The sequence below is a fragment of the Podarcis bocagei genome (genome assembly GCF_964188305.1).
Source record: "Podarcis bocagei genome assembly, chromosome: 1".
Classification (NCBI taxonomy): Eukaryota; Metazoa; Chordata; class Lepidosauria; order Squamata; family Lacertidae; genus Podarcis; species Podarcis bocagei.
In genome coordinates this window covers 42,342,848-42,356,986 of record NC_138125.1, presented here as the reverse complement: position 1 = coordinate 42,356,986, position 14,139 = coordinate 42,342,848, and the positions used below count along the sequence as shown (strand labels likewise).

The 14,139-nt window shown below is 42.6% G+C and overlaps 2 protein-coding genes across 2 annotated transcripts in view; both read left to right on the top strand.

The window, feature by feature from the left end:
- Positions 1-14,139, top strand: part of LOC308595004 (formin-1-like) — a 179,669-nt gene that overhangs the window by 60,665 nt on the left and 104,865 nt on the right. The window lies entirely within an intron of this gene.
- LOC308594625 (formin-like) overlaps positions 1-14,139 on the top strand; it is a 112,767-nt gene that overhangs the window by 10,810 nt on the left and 87,818 nt on the right. The window lies entirely within an intron of this gene.

Below are 14,139 nucleotides of genomic sequence, written 5' to 3'. Positions count from 1 at the left end.
TGGTAATTATTTACTGTACTGTAATCTTGAACGTTTGGCACTGAAACAGGATAATTAGAGTAGCATGTGATCTGGCAGCTGAATATATTTTTCCCCTGTAAACAAGGAGACAGCAAGATATTGACTCAGACAGAAACCAAGGTGCTATGCCCAGCTGTGGTGTTTTCATTACATTCTTACCGAGAGCACATGAGCCACCGGTGAAGTTATTAATGCCCTCTGTAAAATGAACGCATTGTAGATGTAGCTTTACTTGTTGCAGCCGTGGGGAAGGTCAGCTAGAATGTTTACTCTGCTTTTTCCACATTTATGCAAAAGTAACTTTGCATCTTTTCAATGCAAAGCTTCTCTTGATGTAGAAATAATTAACTAATTAACCTGTTCTTTTCCAGTTTTTCCTGGAGGATATTAGGTATAAAACATCAAGGTGCCAATAAGTACACACACACACACACACACACACACCCCAACACCATCAGTTGACCCAGACATTACACAGCATAAATTGCAATGCACACAGCTACCAACAACCATTTTTAAACTTTTCTTTGTACGTGTTATGTGATCTGCTATGGATCTCATTGGTTTGTTGAGGCATTTGCTTGCGAGTATTTGTATTTTAAAAACTCTTACGTGCTGGTTACCTCTTCCCTCCCCATTACTGTTCCTTATTATGCAAGATGAAGGTTATTATTATGAGGTTGCTGCCAGCTTCTGTGGCCAGGCTACTAGTGCCGCACCAAGGACATTTTTGGTCATGACACTTCAGTGATAGAATTCCCTCTTTAATGGCAATCCATATCCCTGACTCCTTTCAAAAAGCTGTTAGAATGTTCTTATTTTATAGCATCTTTGTGTCCTAAGCTACTGGGATCGTGACTGTGCTGTCTTTGTCTGATGTTGTGTTTTCTTGGACTTTACTGTTTATAATGCTCATTCTTTTCATAGAATCATAGAATCCTAGAGTTGGAAGAGACCACAAGGGCCATCGAGTCCAACCCCCTGCCAAGCAGGAAACACCATCAGAGCACTCCTGACATATGGTTGTCAAGCCTCTGCTTAAAGACCTCCAAAGTAGGAGACTCCACCACACTCCTTGGCAGCAAATTCCACTGTCGAACAGCTCTTACTGTCAGGAAGTTCTTCCTAATGTTTAGGTGGAATCTTCTTTCTTGTAGTTTGGATCCATTGCTCCGTGTCCGCTTCTCTGGAGCAGCAGAAAACAACCTTTCTCCCTCCTCCATGTGACATCCTTTTATATATTTGAACATGGCTATCATATCACCCCTTAACCTCCTCTTCTCCAGGCTAAACATGCCCAGCTCCCTTAGCCGTTCCTCATAAGGCATTGTTTCCAGGCCTTTGACCATTTTGGTTGCCCTCCTCTGGACACGTTCCAGTTTGTCAGTGTCCTTCTTGAACTGTGGTGCCCAGAACTGGACACAGTACTCCAGGTGAGGTCTGACCAGAGCAGAATACAGTGGCACTATTACTTCCCTTGATCTAGATGCTATACTCCTATTGATGAGGCCCAGAATTGCATTGGCTTTTTTAGCTGCTGCGTCACACTGTTGGCTCATGTCAAGTTTGTGGTCAACCAAGACTCCTAGATCCTTTTCACATGTACTGCTCTCAAGCCAGGTGTCACCCATCTTGTATTTGTGCCTCTCATTTTTTTTGCCCAAGTGCAATACTTTACATTTCTCCCTGTTAAAATTCATCTTGTTTGTTTTTGCCCAGTTCTCTAATCTGTCAAGGTCGTTTTGAAGTGTGATCCTGTCCTCTGGGGTGTTAGCCACCCCTCCCAGTTTGGTGTCATCTGCAAATTTGATCAGGATGCCCTTGAGTCCATCATCCAAGTCGTTGATAAATTTATTTATAAATAAATTTTTATAAATTTATTTAGCCATTTCAGCTACCTTGGGTTTCTTTTTATGCAAGGATTGCTTCTTCTTCTTCATTAATTCATTCATTCATTTAGAAGTACCAGTGTGGAGTTCTTAATTGCTCTTTTGTCATACGGTCAGGGCTTTCAAGGTGCGGACAAGTGTTTTTGAATTTGGTAGAGAGATGTGTAAAGTACACGTGCCGCTGAGTCAGGCCCTTGTCTCTGCTAACCCAGGTCTGCCTGCTGTGATGGCTTTCAAATATCTGCCCAAAGTTGTTTCATAGCCTTGCTGCCTGGGATTCTTTGTCTGGAAATAACCGGGATTGAACTAACCTGGGACCTTTTGGAACGCAAAGCACAGGAGCAGCACGTTCTGCTTCAGTGCTTGAGGCAAAACGGGATTACTGTTCCACACTGCAAAGCCTCCCTTTCCTGCATTGCGCAGTGTCACTCGCGAAGTGCTGGCAGTGGCACCTGCTTGCGGCAAGATCTCATGAGGGGCTCGGCCCTGACAAAGCATGTGCTCTGCAACCTAGCTGTGGCCACAGCTGCAATGGTAGATTAGATGTGTCCTACAGAAAATGCTGCAGAAATTCTACTAGTACAGTGGTACCTCAGGTTAAGTACTTAATTCGTTCCGGAGGTCCGTACTTAACCTGAAACTGTTCTTAACCTGAAGCACCACTTTAGCTAATGGGGCCTCCTGCTGCTGCCGCGCTGCCGGAGCACGATTTGTGTTCTCATCCTGAAGCAAAGTTCTTAACCTGAAGCACTATTTCTGGGTTAGAGGAGTCTGTAACCTGAAGCATATGTAACCTGAGGTACCACTGTACTGTATCCATGTCAAAGCAATGCTTCCTAATGGGAATGAAAGCTTTTCCAGAGTGGGCCCCTCTTGCTGTTTCTTAATTGTTTCCTGGGCGCCCTCTGGAAATCAAAAGACAGTTCCAGTTGTGGGAGAGAAAATGGTTTCACCTTTTCTTCCTTGTCTTGAAGACCTTGAGCAGTGTCGGATTTACGTATAAGCTAAACAAGCTATAGCTTAGGGCTCCACTCTCTTGGGGGGCCCCAAAAAATAAAAGAAAGAAACGATGTATATTTCCAAAATATAAGAAAAAACAAATAAAATAAAACCTACATACAGCAACAACAGTGTTTTGTGTTGTGTAGGTTCCTATGATGTAAGTAATGGGCCCCGCCTGCTAGCCTGCTCCCTAAAATATCACTGGTTTGCTCATTTCTATATATAGGGTGCATACATTCTGCAAGTGCACATGGCTTTAGATACCTAATACGTCCATAAATTAACATATAGCGTATATTCAACACAAAAAACAGCGACAATTTGTTGTTGACAAAGGACAGCTGGACATATAAAGGGCCCCATTACGTTCAGTAGCTTAGGGCCTCATCAGACCTAAATCTGGCCCTGACCTTGAGCCATACAAAGGAAAGGTATATTGCAATCTAGAAGGCTGTAATAGATCCCACTTTAAATTCCAAAGAATCTGCCATGTGGTTGGAGGGCGGGAGCAGGGGTGGTACAGCATTTCTATAAACTTTTGCTGCATTGCAGATGTTTGATCCAGGAATACAAAGTTTTGTGAGACAGTTAATTAAATTGTTCCACCCAAACTTTGGAGTGGCTAGTACAGTAGAAGCTGGAATAGTTTTGGCAGTTCTTTCCAGGCATGTGCAAAGAGGCTGAGTCACTCTGTGCTTGCCCAGTCACTCTCCAATATAGCATTTCCTCCCTCTTTTGTAAAGCATTTTTCTTGGAGCTGGAATTGAAATTATCCTAGCCATTTATTTTGCTAATAATACTGATTAGTTCCAAACATTCCCACAAAGTGTACTTTGTAAAATATTATTATTATTATTATTACTTTGTAAAACTTATTTGAAACTTGTTTTTAACATATCACATTATATTCATTGTTGTGTATCTGTATTTCCCTTAGTTCTTATTTAAACACATGGAAAGCAGTCATGAGTGTAATTATTCCATGCATCTTGATTTTTACTTAGATCTGGTTTGCATAAAGTCATTTGTACAAGTTAGAAAAACCAAATGCCATTGTTTCAGAAAGGTTGGGCAGCCTAGCACCTTCAGTTCAGTTTTGAGGATGTCTAATTTGCAAAATAGAACTTGTCTGGTGCATTTTAATGGCATTGAGCTTCAGTAGACTAAATATGTGCTACTGACATCTAGTGGGTAAATTAGGAAATAACATGAGGGAAATTTAAAAAACTGCAAGGTGCGGGTGGGGGAATCAGGGGGACCAAAGGAAACATTATACAGGACCTGTGTGTTACCATTTCTTACTGGACTTTTCAGTTGTAGCAACTCTGCAATGAGTCTGGACAGTGAATGGTGAGGGGAAGGGGCTCCTTAATCCTTTTCCTTTTTTCTAGCCATTTTTCTACTAAAAAAATCACATTCCCTACTGAAAAATTTACAAACCGTTTGTCTCTTCATGCTACCTTCCATGTAGCTTTTAAAGCCTTTTATTTGAAGGGGTCTTCACAATATCTGGAGGTGCGTTAGTAGAGGAGTCCCCAACTTTGTTGAGCCCAGAAGGCATTTAGAAAGCTTAAAAACTGTGCTATGAGCATCACGGGTTTCAGAGAAGAAAAACTGGTGATGCTCAGAACCTGACCCTCTCCAAAAAATAAAAAAATAAAAACAGGCAGCAAATAAAAACCAATAAAATGCATACCGGGGGGGGGGGGGGAGAGAACCCTGCGCCAAACACACAACCCCTCTCCTAACCAAATCACCTCCACCACCTCAAAATAGGGAGGGTCAGGGGGGATTGGTGGGTGATTGGCAACACATTGAGCACCCCAGCATTAGGTCTTCATTTCCCTCCAGAACCTTCTGTTATATTAAATGCAACAAAGAGTTTGCATGTTGAGAAAGTGAATCACTTCTCTCTTTCCAGACCACTCAGCCGTTTTGTAATTTCATTCTTCCCCACCAGATGTAGACGTATTTTAAGGCACTTCCAAAAGCTGACACATCTGCTTCCTGGGTTTTTTAGCTACCAGATTTCCAGAAATGTTTCATCAGCCCAAGTCAACATCCATCCATACGTGATAATATCAATACCACTTGTTGAGGAACACAAGCGAATAGCAAAGAGAACCTGTACAAATGACGCTGACACAAAACCTCACACACACATTAAGTAAAATAGAAACATCGCCACCCAACTCACCCCCATCCACCATGGCCCCCTCCACCTCTCCCCCCTTTTCCCCCCAATGTAACACTAATGTCTCAACAAATAAAACTGACCTGTAGAAAATGTAACTTGAAAAAATAGACATTGCACCTACTTTTGTAAACCAAGAAACCAATAAGAAGAAGAAGAATAAGAATAAAAATAAGAATACCACTTGTTGAGTCTCCCTAGCAAGTGGATTCCAGAGGGCATGGTGGGAAGTGAAAATGTCTTTTCATTTAATTGTTGGAAGAGTTGATTATTTGGTCTGCTCCATGGGCTGTCCCCAGTTTCAACACAAAGCCCCCTAAAACAAAGCAAAAAACATACAAAACACCTATACCCACCAAAACTAATGAAACACAGACCAAAAAGCAGGAACCCCCTCCCAAAACATTTCTAGTGTTTGTCTTCTGTTCCACTGGAGTTTTCTAGATTTTCAGCCCTCCGTCAAGCTATGCCACACCCTGTGTCCCTTCTCCTTCGGTACATTTCATTTACCAGTTGATTTGCGGTAGTAAACAAAGATAGCATATTAGTTGGCTAGCTCTGCATAGCCCCTGCTATGGCTTGAACAGGCTGCAATTTCAACTTACAATAGGGCACTCCCAGAACCTAAATTGAAGGCCGTGACTCAGGACTTGAACGTGCAAAATTATCTGGGGAAAGTGCTGAATGTGTGTGAAGTGTCTTCCAGCTGAAAAACTCTGGTTAGTACCCCAATTTATGTGATGAAGAGGAATCACGTCCAGGCCAGAGAGTGATTTCAAGCCTGACTTGAGCCATTGACACCTCTCATTTTACAGTGTCATTGATTTGAAGATAAAAGTGAAGAAAGAGATGAGGGCGGGAAGCATGAGGGCACACAAAAGAAGATGTGATGGTCGGAGGGAGACACAGAATTGAAAGGATGCTGAAAGCATTAGGGGTATGTGAAAGTGTGAGCTGGAGAAGAAAGGATGAAGGCAGCCACTCATTTCTCTAATTATTGCCTGGCCAGCTTTATGTGTTTGCACATATGTGTGTGTGTACACACACACACACTTTGCCATGATGCTATCCCACATGGTATATGTGAAAGTACGACAGCTACATAAGCAAGACTGGTACTGTGCATCTTTCACATAGTCCCAGAATATTCTGCCTTTTTACACACACGAGCATCTTCTACCATTATCAGTAATATTAGAAGCATCATCACTAAGTTGTGCCCAGATGCAGAAGAAAACAAGCTTGCTCCATCTTCCATGTGACAGCCTTTTAATATCTGAACATGGCTATCATATCTCCTCTCAGACGCTTCTTTTCCAGGCCAACCATGCCCAGCTCCCTCAACTGTTCATCTTGACGCTTGGTTTCCAGACCCTTGATCACCTTGATTGCCTTTCTCTGCACACATTATAGCTTGTCAATGTCCTTCTTAAATTGTGATGTCAAAAGAAGAAGAAGAAGAAGAGTTTGGATTTGATATCCCGCCTTTCACTCCCCTTCAGGAGTCTCAAAGCGGCTAACATTCTCCTTTCCCTTCCTCCCCCACAACAAACACTCTGTGAGGTGAGTGGGGCTGAGAGACTTCACAGAAGTGTGACTGGCCCAAGGTCACCCAGCAGCTGCAGGTGGAGGAGCGGAGACGCGAACCCGGTTCCCCAGATTAGGAGTCTACCGCTCTTAACCACTACACCACACTGGACAGAGTACTCCAGTAGTGGTCTGACTAAGGCAGAATAGAGCAGGACTATTATTTCTCTTGACCGGGACACTATACTTCTATTGATACAGCCTAGAATAGCATATGCTTTTTTGCTGCTGCATCACACTGTTGGCTCATGTTAAGCTTGTGGTCCACCAAGACCCCTAGATCCTTTTCACACGTACTACTGCCAATCCAGATGTCCCCTGACTTATATTTGTGCAGCTGGTTCTTCCTGCCTAAGTGCAGAACCTTACATTTGTCCCTATTGAAATTCATTTTGTTTATTTGGGCCCAGTTCTCCAATCTGTTAAGATCATTTTGAATCTCAATTCTATCTTTCGCAGCATTGACTACCCCTCCTAGTTGGGTGTCATCTGCAAATTTGATGAGCATCCCCTCAATTCATTCAAGTCATTTATAAAGATATTGAACAACAACAGGCTCAGGACAGAAACCTGTGGCACCCCACTTGTCACTTTTTTAAAGGATGGTAAGGAATCATTAGGGAGCACTATAATTTCAAGGTCTCCTTTCAGAATTATTGTAGCCAATCCAGAGCTGTATATGGGTTTGTTAGGTTTATAAAATAGCATCCTTCTTTCTTTTTAACGACGTTGATCTAATATATTTGTGTGATGACCAGTTACCAAGTCCAGAGAAAACTCTGTTCAGTCCAGGGGTGTAGAGTGGGGGGTGCATAGCCCCAGGCGCATGATTTTGAGAGGGTGCCTGCTGCCGGGGGTCTCTAGGCCTGGCCTAGCCATTGTGCCCCTGGCCCCCTCGCTGAAGGGCTGCCTGGCCAGTGATGTGGGGATGCACCTGCCAAAGGCCACGTCGGCCAACCAGGCTCCCCCCTGCACACACTCCATGCTCCTTGCCCGCCTGGCAGCAGCAGCAACTATTTGACTGTGCCAATAAAAGGATGCAACGCCACTGGTACAGTCTGCTATTAATTTGATTGTCCTGCATAACATGTTTGTCAGCTGCAAATATTTGAAAACCGCTAACAGTTTCCTAGTTTGCTGAAGATACTACATAAGAAGGAAGTATTGTGGTTATTTAATGTACAAAGATACAGTACATCCATTGTGTCTTTTAATCAAATATGTGCTATGCGTCATAATTTGGATGAAGAAGATACTTTTGCTATGTGACACAGTTTGACTGAGAGATCTGATGCAGACTTCCTTGTCTTATGCCTTGTTGTAAACCACTTTTAAAAGGATACAGAGAGTCTGAAAAGAAAGTCGGTACCACTTTTAACCTACCCAGTTGAACAAAAGCATGTATTCTGCCCTGCAGTCTCAGGCAGGCAGCAGAAGTCATTGGCTTATTGGGTTGCTGATGGGTCCCTATTCATGGTAGTTGGGCTGTATTTGGTGTGATTATTATTGTATGATCTGTCATACAGGCAGATGCCATTTTTGCCAGGTGTCCTTTGGTGTTCCTCCTCATGCATTGGTACCTTTCGTGACAGGTTCCTTGCCTTGGTGTCCACCAGAGTGCTTCAGTTTATGCTAGGTGGCTGTGAGCCACCTGCCATATTAGTTCCTAAAAGTGGCTTTGATGCAGTGTTGCTTCAAGCAGTTCTGGATAATTAAACCATATCGAATGATCTCAACCATTTATATACTGCATAACACCATAACCTGTACAGTAAGGTGACAAAAGATATAGAAAAGATAAAACCATTTAAAATTAACCGTAAAACTTACTTAAAATGAAATAATATAAAGGATTTTGCCAGGTGCTGGAAGTTCAACAGGGAGGAGGGAGCTTTTCTGATCTCAGCTAAGAGGAAGTTTCATAGAATTGAGCGCACATTGCTATGCATATGAGCTGTGTGTATGAGTCATGGGGGGATGGCAATGATGACGTCCCCAAAGACCTCAGTGATTGGGCCGGAATATAACGAATCAGGCAGTCCTTAAGGTATACTTGACCCAAGTTGACAAGGGTCATGTAAATCAGTGCAAGAGGCTTAAAGTTGGCCCAGCAGCATACGGGCAACTATCGCAAATGGTGGCCATCTCCTACAACGTGAGGGCCCCAGGGCCAGCATTGAATGTAGGCCTTTTTGAGGGCTCTCTGGCAGCTGCCAAGAATGTCAGTTGGCCCTGCTTATCATAGCGTCTTCTATCCTGTGCTAATAGAAGCTTGTGGTTCATAGGAGTGTGACTTCCATAGCCCTTTGGTTGCTTTGGAGATGAGAGAAAAACCGTTCTTCTTCTTTTCAGTCTTCCTTTTAAAACAAAGTTAGGAGCTTAGTTAATGAATGGTCAGTTAATTTCACCTTTCATAAGCAAGTGCTTTCATAACTGAAATATACTCAGAGTCGAGTGTGGATTTCATGCTCTTTATTCAGCTCATAGTAGTGAGGAATGAAAGTTTCCCCAAAATATCTGCTTTATATACATTATTTACACAATGGGCCGCACGTGATTGGCTAATTTCTGGATTCTCCTGTAGGCCAATCAGGTTGCAGATTCACTTCCACCTGGAGCTGGAATGGATGGCTCCTGCAGACCAATCATACTGCTGCATTGTTCTAGGACCAATCAGACTGCTGCATTTTGGATCCTATTGTTCTAGGGCCAATCAGACTGCTGCATTTGGATCCTATTCAACTCAGTACATAACTATAACTGAAATAAAATGGATGTTTTCTATGAGAATTGCTAGTAAATCCAGTTACCGTAAGTGAAAATAAAGATGTTTTGGTTGAGTGAGGCTGCACTACATTTTTACCTGTGCTTTTACCTCTTTAGCTGACTTGGTATCTTTCACGGCAAAGCCAGGTGGGTAAAATGTGACACCCAATGTCCTTGTCTGTCATCTCTGTGCTTTATGTGTCCCATAAGGTCTATTTCCATGAATTGTATGAGGGAACATTCAAGACCTATTAGAAATATTCTTGGGAAGTTTAAGAAGCAGTATAGAAGCACTGTATAGTTTCATATATATGTAATATAAGAAGAATTCATAGCAGGAGGAGTAAATAAACGCCAGTGCCTCTTGGCCACAACCAGCACTTCATCAGAATAACTTTGTGTGCTGTACTTTGATCAATAGTGACATTTATAGCCCACTGACTTTCATCTATTAATACTATTTTTCTGCAGGTTATGCTTAGATTTCACATTGTGGAAGTGCCACAATAGGTTGATGCCATGTATTTATTCCTGCAGAGAATGATAGGGGACATGTATAGCAGGAGGGAGGTGTGGAAAACTGGAAGCAACGTCTCCCAGGAGGGCATCACTGATACTGCACAGCTATCTTATTTAGTCAAGAAAATTATCAAATGAAGTCAGGTAACAAATAAGGAGAGTGGGTTGAACATCCTGAAATGTTTTCTCCATAAACTTCACCCCTGCCTTAGGGCATTGGTGGGGAACCTATAACCCTCTAGATGTTGTTGAACTCCCAAGTCCCATCAGGACCAGTGGTTAGGGATGATGGAACTAGTACAGCAACATCTGGAAGTCCACAACTTTCCTACTCCTGTGTTATGGGGTAATAGGCTATGTATTTGCATGCAGAAAAGTTATTTGGGTTTTGCCTTTATTTCACCTGCTTCTTTGCCATCCGATGTTGGTGCAGTAAAGCATACTGTGTTACCTGTTGGTTGTTTCTCTGCTGTGTTACATTAGGTATCTGTTTTATGTCTTTAAGACACCAGTAAGAGAAGTGTTTTAAATATTAATTTGAAGCTGTGTTTCTCGAAATACATCCCAGTTTAAATGTGATGCTGTCAAAAAATCCATTTTTTTACTTCCACCTTACAGTTGTCATTGTAACTGCTATGTTCTTATGCATGCAGTTTTTTCTGTTGTGCTTTATGGTTCAATCAGCCTTGTCTTGCTGCTTCCCCATTTGTTTTTCCTAAGCTTTATTCAATATGAATTAAATGCTGGCTGACTCAAATTTGATTTTGATTATCATCCTGAAGTTATTGTTGTGGCCACTTCTGTTGAACTACAATCTTGAAAATGTATCTAGTTAGTGATAAGGCACCTTCCCGGCCCCCGGCCCAAATGAAATGTCATGTGACATCCCTGCCTCCTAAATTTTTAATTCTGAATTGTGAGAGTGGTGCCTGGCTTCTCTGGGCCCCTTTGATTCAAGTCTGTGCCAGAAAGTGTATGGAATACCAGCAATAGTATCTGTCCATTTGTGTTCTTAAAATATATGGAAGTAACAGATAAGCATAACAGTATATTGAAAAAAACAGCTGATTTGATATAGTGATGCAACCTTCGTCTTTAACTTCACCCAGGCACCATGACATTAAACTGATGCAAGTACCTTCCAAGAACAAATTCCAATGAGGGGGTGTCAGAAACCCTTGCTGTTTTGTCCTCAAGGAGGGAGCCAACTTGCCTGTTACATCAAGATACAAATAAATAAGCTTATGCTACTAATATAAGGCCTGCCAACCTAGCAGTTCGAAAGCACCTCCGGGTGCAAGTAGATAAATAGGGACCGCTTACCAGCGGGAAGGTAAATGGCGTTCCATGTGCTGCGCTGGCTCGCCAGATGCAGCTTGTCACGCTGGCCACATGACCTGGAAGTGTCTGCGGACAGCGCTGGCTCCCGGCCTATAGAGTGAGATGAGCGCACAACCCTAGAGTCTGGCAAGACTGGCCCGAACGGGCAGGGGTACCTTTACCTTTACCTTTAGCTTTACTAATATAAGATAATTGACCAAACTGCGGGAGGCAGTGGAAGACGGAGTGCCTGGTGTGCTCTGGTCCATGGGGTCACGAAGAGTTGGACACGACTAAACAACAGAACAACAACAACAAAATTTGTTTAGATACATGCAGAATTATGAATCATTCATATTTCCCCCCTCATTGTATACCACTTTGAGATATTTTCTGGCATATAGTGCCATATATAGACATTCTAAAGGGGGAAAGGGGGAACTGACAAAAAATTGTATTCCACCAGCCTCTGTTAGATCATAGTCCCTTCTAGTCACGGGAAGGCAACCCGAACACCTAGTATTTAAAAAATATTAAAAATATCACTTTGCTAGGGAAGAAAGTATTCATCTATGTTTATATCCTAGGTGCAGCTGGTTGTGCTTTAAAAAGAAAACGAAGAGGGCCCTTCCCACATGGGTGGAGGCCACATGTAGGAAAAAGGTGATTGTCGATCAAAGGAATGTTAACTAGTCATCCTTTGTCACATTGTGTACAGACTTGGGCTAGGTAGAATACACCTTTCTTAAATAAAGCATTTTAAAGTAAATTGTGTCCTTTTGATGTGAGGTGTTCAAGTCTTAAAATAGCATAAGAGAAAACCATAACATTTTAGCTGCACTTTATGGAACTAGCATAGCAAGAAATAACTTTCAGATTTATTTTATTGAGGGTTTAACTTGTTTTAACCTTTTTAAAAGGAAAGCTACAACCTCTGAGCCTTTTCTCATGCGAAAATCTCAGGTGGTTGGTTGTCTTTCTCTAGTTCTGACATGGGGTGACTGTAGCTTTTGCACAACAGCCAAAATGTGAACACACTATGTAATTTATATTGTGGTGTTAATGATCCTTGTTTTGTTTTTAACCCTTTTCCCTAATAGTTAAAGTGTATCACCCAGTGCTTGGGGCAGGTGGCACTGTGGGTTAAACCACTGAGCCTAGGCCTTGCCAATCAGAAGGTTGGCGGTTTGAATCCCTGCGACAGGGTGAGCTCCCGTTGCCTGGTCCCTGCTCCTGCCAACCTATCAGTTCGAAAGCACGAAGTGCAAGTAGATAAATAGGTACCGCTCTGGCGGGAAGGTAAACGGTGTTTCCGTGCGCTGCTCTGGTTTGCCAGAAGTGGCTTAGTCATGCTGGCCTCATGACCCGGAAGCTGTACGCCGGCTCCCTTGGCCAATAAAGTGAGATGAGCGCTGCAACCCCAGTCCGAGACTGGACCTAATGGTCAGGTGTCCCTTTACTTCTTATCACCCAGTGCTGTCACTTTTGTGAGCTTTCCACTATGACCTGAAGTTAACTTTCCTAGGTAGCCACAGCCAATGTAGATCCCATCCCTTTCCTAGAAAGCAGAATTAGCTATACATTTTTACTTCCTGAGCCAAATGCTGCCTTAAGCAAGCTGTTCTTAGGACAGTTTCTTTCTGCCTTCCTTGAAACGAGAAAGTGAAATCCTCATATACAGTCTCCATAAACTTGGAATAAATGTATATTCTGGTAGATTAGTCTAGCAACAGTAAATGAAACAGCAACCTTCTTTCTGTTTTTGATATCACTTTGCTGTCTTTATTACTTTCAACATCACAAACAATTTCTTCAGTGATTATTTGTTCACTCTAGTCTTGTTCTGTCTATTCCACTCTAGTCTTATTTGTTCTGTCTATTCCACATAAAACATCTGTCTCATCCCATCCCTCCTGTTTTGTTTGCTGATGGAATGTCTGTGGCTTGTGAATGCAAATTCTACCTAGCAAGGATAATTGGCATTTAATAAATGTTAAACACCTTTCCTGTATCACCTGTTCCATTTTCAAGACTGTGAGAGAAGGGTGGGGGACTGGATCTACCTTGTCCAGAGCCAGAACTCCCCAAACCCTCACAGGCTACTTTGACAGATAGGGTAGATAGTCCACCTGCCTATCATCTAACATCACCATGACATCAAATGCCCACATAGTTGGATTTCAAGCTATGTGGGCAAAAGAACCAAGGTTTTCAGCAGCCTTCAATCAGCTGCAAACCTTTGACCGGCCTGAGACTCACTACCTGTGCCTAGGCACTCCTTGCAACTGTTTGGTGGGGCCAGGAGGCAAGTGGACATAGAGGGTGGACCAGCAGGCTCTATATTCAGGTGTGTATATACACCTGAATCGCCACCACTCCCTCTCCCTCTCATCTCTCCTCATTATTAAACTCCATCGCACTCATATAAGAGTATCATTCGCCAAGTCACATTTCTCTTAAAGAGGCATCAGTTGTTGATTACTGGGCAAGCGTACCCACTTTTGGTTTATTTCATTGTATTAAAATCCATAAATTAAAATATTTTTAATTCAAGAATACAAAGTAAAAAGTTAGATGCGTTAAAATGCTGTCATAAACAGTGACATTCATAGGCTTAACGGGCCTTGGTCTTCAGGATGCTCAAACTAACGCAATGCCATAACTACACTGTTAGTTCCTCCTTACTGTACTGCAGCCAGAACATGTCCTTTGGCAGGCCCAAGTTAGATAGAGTACTAGGGCCAGGGCTGGCCAGTACTGGCCCCGACTTGGTGGAACGCTCTGTCACAAGAGACTAGGGCCCTGTGGGACTTGACATCTTTCCGCAGGGCCTGCAAGACA